The 12,427-nt window shown below is 39.6% G+C and overlaps 1 long non-coding RNA gene across 1 annotated transcript in view; it reads left to right on the top strand.

The window, feature by feature from the left end:
• LOC138178114 (uncharacterized) overlaps positions 1-12,427 on the top strand; it is a 176,795-nt gene that overhangs the window by 58,080 nt on the left and 106,288 nt on the right. Inside the window, exon 3 of the long non-coding RNA XR_011172600.1 lies at positions 8,141-8,339. This is a non-coding gene — a long non-coding RNA (uncharacterized LOC138178114). The remainder of the gene's footprint in view (positions 1-8,140; positions 8,340-12,427) is intronic.

Consider the following 12,427-nt stretch of genomic DNA (forward strand, 5'->3'; position numbering starts at 1 on the left):
TAAATTCAATGGTGGCGTATTTAGGATCGATCTTCGGCTTTTAAGTGCTCGTCCGTGCCTGTTCATCGAGAATCCTCTGTTCCGGTAGGCCATGCGAATGATTAGTCGATTTAATGAAATAATCCCCTTTGATCGACCTCCTTCTCTGACCTTCCCTCCCCCTTTGGCCTTCCTTCGGGATGCCCTGGCATCCTCAAAGGGAAACACTTGAACCAGAACGTTTTAATTGCGAGGCCCGCAGCGATCTCATTGTTTCCGCTTGGCCTGTGAGTGCTGCACCGCGATAGAGGATAGGGAAATACGAGGAAAATACTTCTTAAAAACTTAGCGAAGAATCAAGAGGGGCGATAGCTCCTTTGATTGCACAAGGGTAGAAAGGTGTACATATATATCCGTCCTTGTACTTCTCCCCTCACTTGGTCTACTTTTTAATCATTTAACTTTCTCTCGTTCGAAAGACTCCCGTTTCCCTCCTCACCACGAGGTTCATTTTTAATCGATAAATTTAATGTAGGTCGCTTGACATTTTTGCCCGATGGAAATTCTGCTCATAAATATGTAAATTAAGAAACCGTAAATTTGGAAATAAGGCTGGTTAGTGGGGAAGTTACGCAGTGTAGATAACATCATTGGCAAGCGTGAAGCACTTTATCATCGTTGAAAAGATATTACTGTTACTGTATAATGTTACGAAATTAACACTTTTAAGAAACTAAACACAATTTTGTAAACGTTCCAACAAGGGATAATCGAGGCAAGAGACATTTAACGTTATTGTTCCAAGAGGCCATTATTTTACGAAGGCTACGTTCGTAGCTAAAATTATATAGTAGTGGTCTCCCAACCACTAAAGAGGAAGAGCAAGGAAAATGTAAATGCAATGTAAAGCTAACGTAAAAGCTGATCGAAGGATGAAACGAAAGAGGCAAAACAATATTTTGTAGAAGTTTGACGTGCAACAATGGATCCGTTTAAACGTAAAAGATCGAAGATTGTTAAGAAAATACGAGTATCATTGTAACAAAAAAACAAATGAAAAATTACAATATCACTGCCATATTGAATAATCAGAGCAAAATACTTCATACTCTAATTACGGATATAAAAAGAAAGAAAGTCGATATTCCTTCGATCGTACATCGTCCAATAAAGTACGATTGCTGTAAAAATTTCAACGGATGACGATAGCACATTAAAAAATACGCACAAGGTACATGGAAAAAGAGAATACGTGAATAGGAGAAATATTAATAATTATGTTAATGTGGTGATGCAGGGTTCAAGCGAAAGACGTCGAAGGGAAGGGGTGGCCCTCGACGTCAGAATATCTCCTTAGTTCCCTCCGATGGGGCTGGCTTCACGGGGGTGTGTGGGGGTGGGGATGGACCTTCGCGTATTTTTATCAATATCTCGCGAGTTGCGCCTGCGCACCATCCAGCATCCCTTCCGACGAACCCTCGAGGTCCACACGTAGAAACAGTTGGAGAAAGGGAGAAAGCCAAATGCGACTGCTAGAAGAGAAGAGAAAGATGAAAAGAGGAAAAAGGGAGGAGAAAAAGGGAGAAGAAAAATGTACGATGGTGTGTGCCACGGCAGCGTGCATGCGTGACCGTTCCTAATGAATGTGTGCACCATGAGAACGTCGGTGTGTTGGTTGTGTAGCGTGGAGGCGCCTAAGGACCCCCAGGACAAAATGGAACCCGCTTATACTCCGTTGCTGCTGCAAAGTGCATCCTTTTCCAGAATTCCCTTTCTTTCTTCCCTTCTGTCCCGTTTCTTTTCTTACCAGTCCTCCTCTTCGTCTTCCTTCTCTTGTTTCTCCCTCGTTTCTACTCTCTGTTTCTTCTCTGAAATCCGTCTCAGGGGTCAGATATTCCCTCATGCGGATGCAAAATCAACGGAGCTTCTTGAGATAATTGCTATGGTGAATACTCGGTCGTACCGCGACCAGGTCGTTTTCCAGACGGAACAGTGTTCCTTTGGAACTTCTTCGAGTTTTTGTAATTTCAAGCTTCGTAATTAATTTTGAATGAATATCTTGTACAGCGACGAATGGATGTTTACACCATCATGTGAATTTCACTGTGAATTTAAATTACGATTTTTCCTGTCTTCTTCCACTTATCCTTTCGCTTGCCCAGCAGGTATTTCCTCATGCGAATGCAAAGTCGCTGAAGCTTTCCAGGATAATTGCTGCTACGGGACTCGATGCCAAACATGAATATATTTCGACTACTTGAAGAAAGGTTTTTCTCCTAGCCAAGAGGCTACACGTAGTAATCTTTCCTTTTGAATCGTTCCTTAGAATAGATCTTGTTCGTTACCGTTCATGAATATACTTCCACGGTAAGGAAATTGAAATATTCGAGAAATATTTGCAAAAATAATAATTCTATATTTAGCGTGTTACAGGGATTTGCTAAAATTTTTGTAACGAATAAATAAATTAGATTCGTTGAACTTATTGTTAGTATAAAAATGATCAAATCATTCGATGTTTGTCAAATGTTTGAAATGAATATTTCACACGATAGACAGCGAAAGGTTCTCGATTTAAGAGTAATTTTCATTAGATGAATATTATTTAAGATCAGTCCGAATTGTTTATTCAACGTTTAAAACAATAATATAGAACGTATGCCTTTTTTATCCATCATTGGTTACCTTGTTTTATTCACCCCACACGGGATGAGCTGTTCGACTCCTTAATTATGAATCACTGACGTTATTTACTTTTATTTATCGTGATACAATTCCGTTTGATTTATCTGTTCGAAAGTTACGTCTATTATTCCAGTTTTTGTGCTCCGCTTGAGATCTATTATTTGCCCGTGACAATCTGCTTTCTCTTCTCTTTTTTCGAGCGTTTCAGACTTTTTCCGACCGCGAGACATATGTGCTTAGTACTTTCAGTGAAATAATTCACGAGTCCTTCTTCCAAATCAATAGCCCATAAATATTCGCGTAACTGCGACCACGTTGCATTCATGGATTCGTCGAATTATGGACACGAGTTGCAAATAAATTCCTCTTATGTACGATCCTACGATAGATTATTTTTAGAGAATTCTAAATACATTCTAGAAAATCCATTATTTTAATAAGTCTTGTCATCCCGTTACGAACGACAAACAAGTACTATATCGTAGCTTAATAGTTATCAATCTTCGACAAAATGTGTCGCTAAGTAATCTTTCAGTAAATTTTCTTTCGCCTTTATCTTTATCAATATCTTGTTTTAATCCCATTAAATTCGGCAACCTTATATATCTCTTTAATAATTGAAAACATAATGAATTTCCATATTTTTAGTTGTATTTAACACATCTATCTTCTAATCCTGTCAAATAATACACAAACTACTCTCTTTTTGCGAAATGACAGAGAATTATTTGAGTATATTTCGTACAAGATCTCGGTTGCTTTCTCCGCGAATCTTCAAGTTCTCTTACATTCTCCGTCAATGACTTTCGATTCTTCTCTTTTCCTTCAATTCGTTTTACGTTCTTTTCTCCGCGACCGAGTCTTTCTTGTCCAGTCATGCGTTTACTCATACGAACGCAAGCCTCCTCTTTCTCCGGAATCATCATTTCTATCAATGGCTTCGCTCGCATTCGTCCCGTCGCCCGTAATGGCCATTCGCATAAGCAAAACTCCTCAACTGCGTGCGTTTCGTTCGAACAAAAACCATCAGCTGCGGCAAGAACCCCACGTTATTAACTCCATTATCCACACGGAAAAAACTCCGATTCGCCGTACCTGTCCGCGGCAAACCAGCCATAAACACCTCCCCTAATTACCATTAACCCAATGAAATTGTCTTGATTCCCCGCAGCACGGGTAGATCCCGTGGAAATTGCGTTTCCTCTCGGATAATATAACGCGGCTATCATCAAGCATGTACTTATACATCGTGCTCTTCCTCGCCTCTCCCCCTTTCCATTCCTTCGTTCTCTTTCTCTCTCTCTCTCTCTCTCTCTCTCTCTCTCTCTCTCTCTCTCTCTCCCTATTTTTCAACTAGATCTTCTTCGGCGTTGCCACTCGTCGCTCGCAGAGAGATAGATATTATTTCCAACATCGTGGCATGGCCAGGGATGAGCAGCGAGAAGGAGAGGGTTGCCAAGAGGGTGGCTTGGGTGTTTTGCAGCGCGAAATACCCTCCATTACACCGTGGGCGTCGTATATAAGAGATTATTTTTCTTTTCTCTCGCCTGACGCTACCCACCATCCCCCTCTACTCTTTTCTTCTTCGTGTTTACCTTTCCTTCTTTCTCTTTTCCATCTTTTTCTTCTGGAGGCCACGTCGACGTGCCAGCAAGTCTCTGAGAGCGTATCGAGGGGGATGAGTGTTGCAGGGGGTAACGTCCAGAAAAGCTCCGACTTACTCCGCGCTCCTTCTTCTCCTTCTTCTTCCCCTTTCTACTTTCCTCCTTTCTACACCCGTCCGTGTCTTCTGTATTCTTCGACCTCCTTTTTCTTTTTGAGAAATTACAGAAAATTAGTTCCATGACGAGGTCGCTTCGTTATCCGACTCATCTTGTCGCAAGCGGCTGAGAGACAGAGAAAGAAAGAGAGAGAGAGAGAGAGAGAGGAGGGTGGTGGAAAGGAAGATAGACGTGGGGTGAGAGTATAAACGACAAACGAGTTCACGACTCGTTCGCGAATGTTTTAATCTCGGGGGAACCCGGACCAAGGAAAAAAGCATTTTCTTTTTAATGGAAGACCAGAAAGACAGAAAGTAAGGGAGCAGAGACGGCGAATCTCTCTAACTTTCGACGACCGAATTTTTCGCTTCGTTTCAGCCTTTCTGACGTGTATAGAAATTAGACGTTCCTTGGATATATTTGTTGTAATTAACGTTACTAGAAGGTGATTGAATATATGGCGTATCTCTGAGAATGAACGATTTTGGCGGAAATTTTAACTACGTAAGAGAGACAGACTTCTTGGAAAGTACAAAAGATTAATTTAAGAGAAATGTCGACTATACGAATTGTCATCAAACGATGATCTTCTTTGAGCGACATTAGAAGTCGTAGAAAACCACAAATTCGTTAAACTTTCTAGATGATATACTACAAAAGCAAGAAAGTCAAATCCTTATATTATATTCTTGGTATATTAGATCCTTACATCCATATAAAACTTTTGTAGTTACAATTTTACCTATACTTGCACGATAGTACTTTTAAACTCGTTTCAAACTTTAGCGTACCCTTCTACATAAATTAATAAGAGTAAAAAAGATATTAAACATACCAAGCATTGTACCAGTGTCATTTGTCAAACTACAGTCGATGTAACTTTCCACACACTATTCGCACTTATTCTGCCGATCATTCGATAAACACTACCTGTTACCTAGTAACATTTATATTACAAACTGGCAAGATCTCTTACGACTAACGCAAGGAGCGTACAATTTGATACGAACGGAATCGAGAACAAGTTTTCCAAAGGCTCACCGTACCGAAGTGAGCCAGGTGAGTGACTGGCTGACTGAAAAATTTTGCTTTCCTAGCCACGGGGGTACAGATGCTGGTCTATAAAAAACGATCTCCACCCCAGGCACGGGTACCCTCGGAATAAAAAAAAAATGCTCCCCCCTCAGGAAAACCCTTGTATAAAAACCGAAGGGGGTCACTCACCTACCCAACCTGGGTAGCGAGGGGACTGAGATGTTCACGAAATTTTTCGAGCTGCACATATCGTCCTGGCATCTACTAAAATAATTTAATAACACTATAAATTTGATTCTGTAAATTTTTTATGGCGAGACAATAATTTGTACGATTTCGTTATAATATAGATTACTATCGTTAGTTTAAGGAAACTTCTTCGATGCATACATATTAATATTTCGCTTCGAAGTTTTGTACCTAGGCAAAAGGTCTGGTAAAGCGAAAGTAATTTATTTCGTATTTCTTTTTAAGAGGTTAGAAGATATCGAAAGGTTAGAAGATCGTACAATAATATAATAAATGCCTCGTATTTTTGTTAATAATATTTCCTTTTTAAGATTATTGCTGATATATGTTGTTATTATTATTAATTTCTTCGCGAAAATTTGTATATTATAGAAATAATAATTTTTGAAAAACTTATTGCTACCCCATACACGATGTATACACTGAAAGTAGTTCAGATTTCGATTCTTTTATAAGTCTTTGTCTCTATCGAATCCAAATTTATAAACAGAGAAAGCTTATAAAGTTATTTAACATTTTAAAAGCACGAAACAAGCGTGAATATGAATTTTTTAAGAGCGTAGATAATCGTTAATTTAGACAGTAATAAATAATATTTACGTGGCATTAACCCAGAAACGCTTTGTCTTCGAACGCAATGGACACGATAAAAAGTTTTTTCAATCGTGGGGCCTGCTTCCTGTCCCATTCTACGATCGTGGGGACATAAAAATTTCGGGGGTACTCGGAGCAACGCGTGCCCCAGGTTTTTTTTTCATTCTCACGTCGCTACTACCCCCACAGAATTTACGGAGCCCTATGCTGTCCGTCATCAAACACTCGTTATTCCTGTCCATCCGGGATTACGGGATTTCCAGGATATTTTTTCCACGAAAAAGTCTTATATCCAAGTGTATCACGATAGGATTACACGAGCGGCGCACCAGAAAATGACCACCATCCGTATAATCTTCCAAAGAAAAAATTAGTGACCGTGGTAATCGCACTCGAGATCGTCCATTTACCTATCGGTCATCGTCATCCCTCGTACTACGAACAAAAGCTGGAAAAGCGATTACATTCGTTGGTTTCTTCAATTTATCACCCGTTCGTGGTTTCAACTTTTGTCTATTCCGTCTATCGAAGTACTAGATTCCTTTTTTGTTTCAATTCTACGTGAGTAAGGAACGAATAAGGTAGGAGATGAATTTATGTGAAACAGTTTGCGTTATTGAAATAATCGTTATCGCGTTAATTCATATCAGGATAGAAATTTTTATTTCTACTATCTACGTTGTAAAAGGAAAAAATTTCTCTTTCGTCTGTTCCATCAGGATATGCAGGAGTCACATTTCCACCGTTTGTAAAAGAGAAGACCCTTTGAAAGAAAACGACCGATTCGATGAGGTGTTCGTGAATGGCACGGTTCCTGATCGTGTACGCGCAGCCGATCAGTTTCGGGAAATTTTTTTGCGAAAATAACGGTGTTCCATCGACAGAGGAAAGAGTATGAAAAAAATGAGAAACATCTGTCGATCCTCGATGTCTATCGAACGGTTCGTCCTATTCCGTTGAATACCAATATTCTTGCCTACGTATGAAGGAATCGGAGAACAATGATAGAACCATGTTATTGCTTAAAATATTATTTAAATTTGTTAAGTTAATCATATTTGTAAATTGTTGGTAAGAACGGAAATCCATCAACGATTAGTGTAAACGAAGAGACTTTAATTCATTTTGTAGGTTCAATTTATCGTAAATAAGAATAAAGGGAATAAAGGAAAATTGTTTAATTATAGCAAAGAAATATACGTTCCAGAAATATTTCTATTTCTATTTCTACTAAGATTAAAATCGTTTTGATCAATAATAATTCAACGTCTAACCAGTTAGTATTTACAGTTAACGGTATAGAATAGTTTCAAAATAATTCATAAATCGTTTCCGTGAAAGTACTGATATCAAAATTAGTACAACTAATTTTGATTACGTACGAAGATTATTCGTTATTTATTAACGCAATGTAACTTCGTGCACTGAAAAACCGAACACGCAGCTAACTGCATAATTTGTTCTAGAAAAAGCAACATCCCCACATACATACTTGAAATATTAGTTACGCGTACAATAAAGCATTTCCATAAATGACTATCACAGCAAAGGCGATAATACTCGTATCGTATATCGTGAACGATACTATCTGGTGGAAACGAACAATTTTCATGATCGAAACGAGGCGATCCGGTCGGGGCAGCGTGTGAAAAAAAAGAAGAAAAAACTATTAGTTCCGGTCTGCCAGGGGGAGTGCATGGGGTGCTTTTTTATACGCGAGAGTGAAGAGTTTCGAAGGAGAGAGGGAGAGAGTGGACCTCCCTCGTAAGGCTTCACCCTCGAAGGACCTCGCGTTGCCTTCCACGCTCATTTCATAAATTCTAATTTATCGTCCGCAGAAAATTGGATCCGACTAATCCCGACGATCGATGCTCGACTACGTCCACGTATCCAGAACGAACCACGTCGATGCGAATGATGCACGGTTCTATCGAACCACCTGAATGGGAGGAGACGTTCGATTGTTTCCCGTCACGATTAATTTCAAATAGAATTAGAAAGGATTCTAGCGTTCTGCGGATGAAGATTATTCGAAAGGTGAGTCGACTGTTGTGTAATTTCTTTGAAAGTATGTGAGAGAGTTATGCGTATATTATACGTAGTCATGCTCCAAATGTGCGTGTTCTCTTCTGCAACACTGTGGCTAATGATCTTTAATATCTACCTAAATATATTATACATGAAGTAAAATAATTAACGCGATACGATAAAAGCAAAGAAATATATGCAATCATGTTTCTGTCTTAGTAAAAGTAAGCATTATTATTGCCAGAAACATACGCTTGCAAGTTATTAGTAATAGCAAAATCAACAAATTTGATATCAGTCGGTTTGATATTGTAGTTACAGTATTAAGATAAAATGTTCCTATTAGAAATCAATAAGTATCGGTAGCTCGTTACGAGTTCTCAGAAACAAAACGTGCCTTATTCGAATCAAATGGCACTGTAAGAGAGTTATAAGTCGCTGATCAAATTTTTCAATGTATTAGAAGCTCTAAAGCAGACGAAGAAATTTATCTATTAAACCAACATTAGCTAGTAAATAAGTGAAAATAACATGTGAATAACGAAGCGAATAGTTTGGAGTAAAATTCCCGAAAAATCCCTTTCGACCCTGTCAATAAGTTTTTTTTTCTTCTGTCCAACATCAACAACGAACGCAGACGACATCGGACGCATAAAGCTGCGTCGGTTCATTAATTTTTCCCAGTTTACAACCACTGAAACGTGCATCTATAAAATCACAAACGACGTCTGAAGTTAATAAATTACAAAACTAACAGGTTTAAAACTACCAGCTCGCCAAATATCATAATTCATGACGCCCTAATTATCTCTTTCGAATTCGAGAAACCCTTTCGAACTCGTACCAGCGTGACGGTGTTGAAGATATTTAACGCGTGTCCTTCGATTAGTCGCTCTCCCTTTCTTCTAACATCTAGCAACGTTTTTTCTTTCTCTCTTTTTTTTTTTTTTATCATCTCATGCCGAGAGACAACCGCGTGTTTTTCTGCGCCGGCCAATTTTCGGGTGTGCAAACACGGTCCATTGTCATGGCGCACGCGCCCTTACCTCGATCTCTTCCTCTCTCTTTTCTCTGAACGGATAACACCGGCAACCCCTTTCTCCCTCTCTCTTTCTCGCTCGGGCCACCCCGTTTCCAGCTCCCTCGATCCTGCTCGCATTCTACGACGGATTTAAATATGCAAAACGACTTTTTTCTTCGCCACCGCGGCTCCTTCCCTTGTTTGGTCCACCGCGCCCACATAATTACCGGGTGGCAGGAAAATAACGCGCAAAAAACGATAGACGAGAAGACAGACCGGCCGAGGTACGAGCCTAAAGGGAAAAAAAACAACGAGCGAAAAAAAGGCGATATCGCAATTAGACTGGTTACAAGGGTGCATAGTATCCCACAGCGTGGCGAAAGGGGTGGTATGCCGCTATTGTAAACTTCGCATTATGCTCGTGCGTCACTATGCTCCCGGAGGTTAATGAATGTAGACACTCGATGCGCTACTTTCTCCTTTTTATTTCGTTTTTTTTTTTTCTTTCCTTTTTCGTCAGTGAAGGAACGTGACAAAGTTTTCGTTAAATATTAGGTCATTTGGCAAGTTCTCATAGTTCGAGGCCGTTCGTTTTAAAGGAACGGAGGAACTTTATATTCTTATCGAAATTAAACATTTTTATTTAAAATAATTTCTATTATGTTCTATTTTTATCGATGTATTACGAGAAAAGTTTTCGTTAAATATTGGGTCATTTTGCAAGTTCTCATAGTTCGAGGCCGTTCGTTTTAAAGAAACGGAGGAACTTTATATCTTTATCGAAATTAAACATTTTTATTTAAAATAATTTCTATTATGTTCGATTTTTATCGATGTATTACGAGAACATTGATACGTTTACTGCTGATTGAATTTTTGCTATTCATATTCTATGCTAGCAAAGTCTTTACGCAGTAAGATTTTAACAAATACTCAAATTTCTTCAATTTTTAATACAATTTTTAACGTAAGATTTCGCTCATACCTCGTACTTCGTCATATAGTCGTCGTCGTGTAGTTCGTTCTATGATGCACTACATCAGATATGTATGGCGTTTTCTCCAAGCTAATAGAAAATAAATATTACCACATAGCAGAGCTCCCCATCGTCAATATTATTCTCAGTTAGCAATAAGCTTCGAAAAAAAATTAAGATTTAAACGCGTTACCTCTAACCATTAATACGATATTTAAGATTTATATTCATTCGTGCAAAGTGAAAGCCAGGTATGTTAAAGACAGCGTGAGTGATCCATATCCGCCAGATCGAGCCTCGCGAAATCATAAACACAGTCGAACTGGATGTTTTTATTGGTCCATTAATGCGTGGCCCTTGTCGCGCGATTACTCTCGAGGAAACGCAATTCGTATCGGTAAGACTTTCGAGTGGTCGGCTGGAGGAGCGAACCGTGCAAGGAATTAATGTACAGGGTGTGTCGGACGGATTAGTCTCATTATTATTCCCGAGCAGCCACGGTACCGTGGTGAGGAAAAAAGAAAGAGGAAGAACAAAACCGTCGGAAGATTAACGAGCGACGAACCCTTATGAGCCAGCTCGACGCCTCGAAAATCACAGAGAGACAGAAGTGAAAAGCCACGATACGACAGACAGGGACAGACTGACAGAAAACGAAACCGCTGGAAAAAATAAGATGAATCGCGAAAAGGTACTGGATATCGCAATTAAACAGGCCGCCAACCCTACAAATTGGGGGTTGAATTTTTTTTAGGACCTTCGCCAGGGGTTGCTCGAGCCCTTAAAACATCGTGGACCGATCGTGACAAGGGATGGCGGGGTAAGCACCGACAGGGGGGCGAACTCGCGGTACGGAAAAAATCCATAGGGGTCCCTGCCTCCTCTTTCCATCTCTCTCGCGCTGTCGACTTTCGAGCTGAAAAAAAGAGAAACGATCATCGGTACGGGTAGTGTGAAAGTTGAGGGGTGGTGGGGTTTACAGCTCGACGGGGAAAGAAAATTCTGTAAGGGTGGTACTGATGGCGGTGGCGGTCGCGCTAAAGGCAAAACAACAGCCAAGCGACATTCTTGGACGCCTTCGAAAACATGGCCGTGCTGGCGAGTGCTAGAGAGCCCAGTCAGAAACGATTTCATCGTTCCAAGCTTAAATTCGATGTATTTAACGCGATGAAAGAGGAAAAGAGATGTTACGATTGTTAAAATTTCTCAAACACGATGTGAATCTGTCTATCTTTTTCTTGGATTATTGGAAGTCGTTTATCGTGTACTATAATTTGTGCAGATCGATTGATATCGATTTGCAATTGCCGAATAATATTTACAACAGTATATGGTAAATAGTAACACCTTGATATTTCTTGCAACTAAATAGTCGAATTATTTATTCGTATTGAAAATGAAAAGTTTCTAAAAGATAGTTCTAAAATATCGAATATACTCGATTATTTAAATTCACTGTGAAACGCATAATACAGTTAAGGAAAAGGAATTTCGATCGCGAGCGTATTACGGAATACATAATACGATCGCCTCGTATGATAATCTTTTCTCCTTCGAGTATTTGAATGCATATACTGTCCGAGAAATATATGTTAAATATTCTACAATGATTGATGGAAAAATCAACGATGCGATCCTTTAAACTTTTTTTTTCATCCAACGTGCGCGAAATAAGAATTCAAAGCTCGGATCGAAGTTACCCCACAAAATTCAACGATAAACACGCTCAAAAAATGTTCAATACCACGATACGAATGATAAACGAACGCGTGATCCTTCGTTAAACATTTAAACGAGCCGGTAATTAAAAATTTATCTGTGAAATAGGCCGCATTTATAATGGGAGAAAAAATCCATAGAGACCGGCCGCGCCCATCATATATAATAGACGATCTTCCCTTCCCATCTACCTTCTCATCTCATCTCGTCCGTTCGTCTAACCTCCACCTCTTCCTCCCTTCCCTCCGTCCACCTTGAGCTTCCGCCCACCGACTCCAACCCACTTTCAATCAATATTTAAAGAATTGCGCCTTAATAACCGCCGTGGCGTCGCGTAATGGCGGGCTTTGACCTTTTTTCAACCACCTGCAGACGGAACTA

This window comes from Bombus flavifrons, chromosome 3 (genome assembly GCF_040668555.2).
Source record: "Bombus flavifrons isolate JBK064 chromosome 3, iyBomFlav1_principal, whole genome shotgun sequence".
Lineage (NCBI taxonomy): Eukaryota > Metazoa > Arthropoda > Insecta > Hymenoptera > Apidae > Bombus > Bombus flavifrons.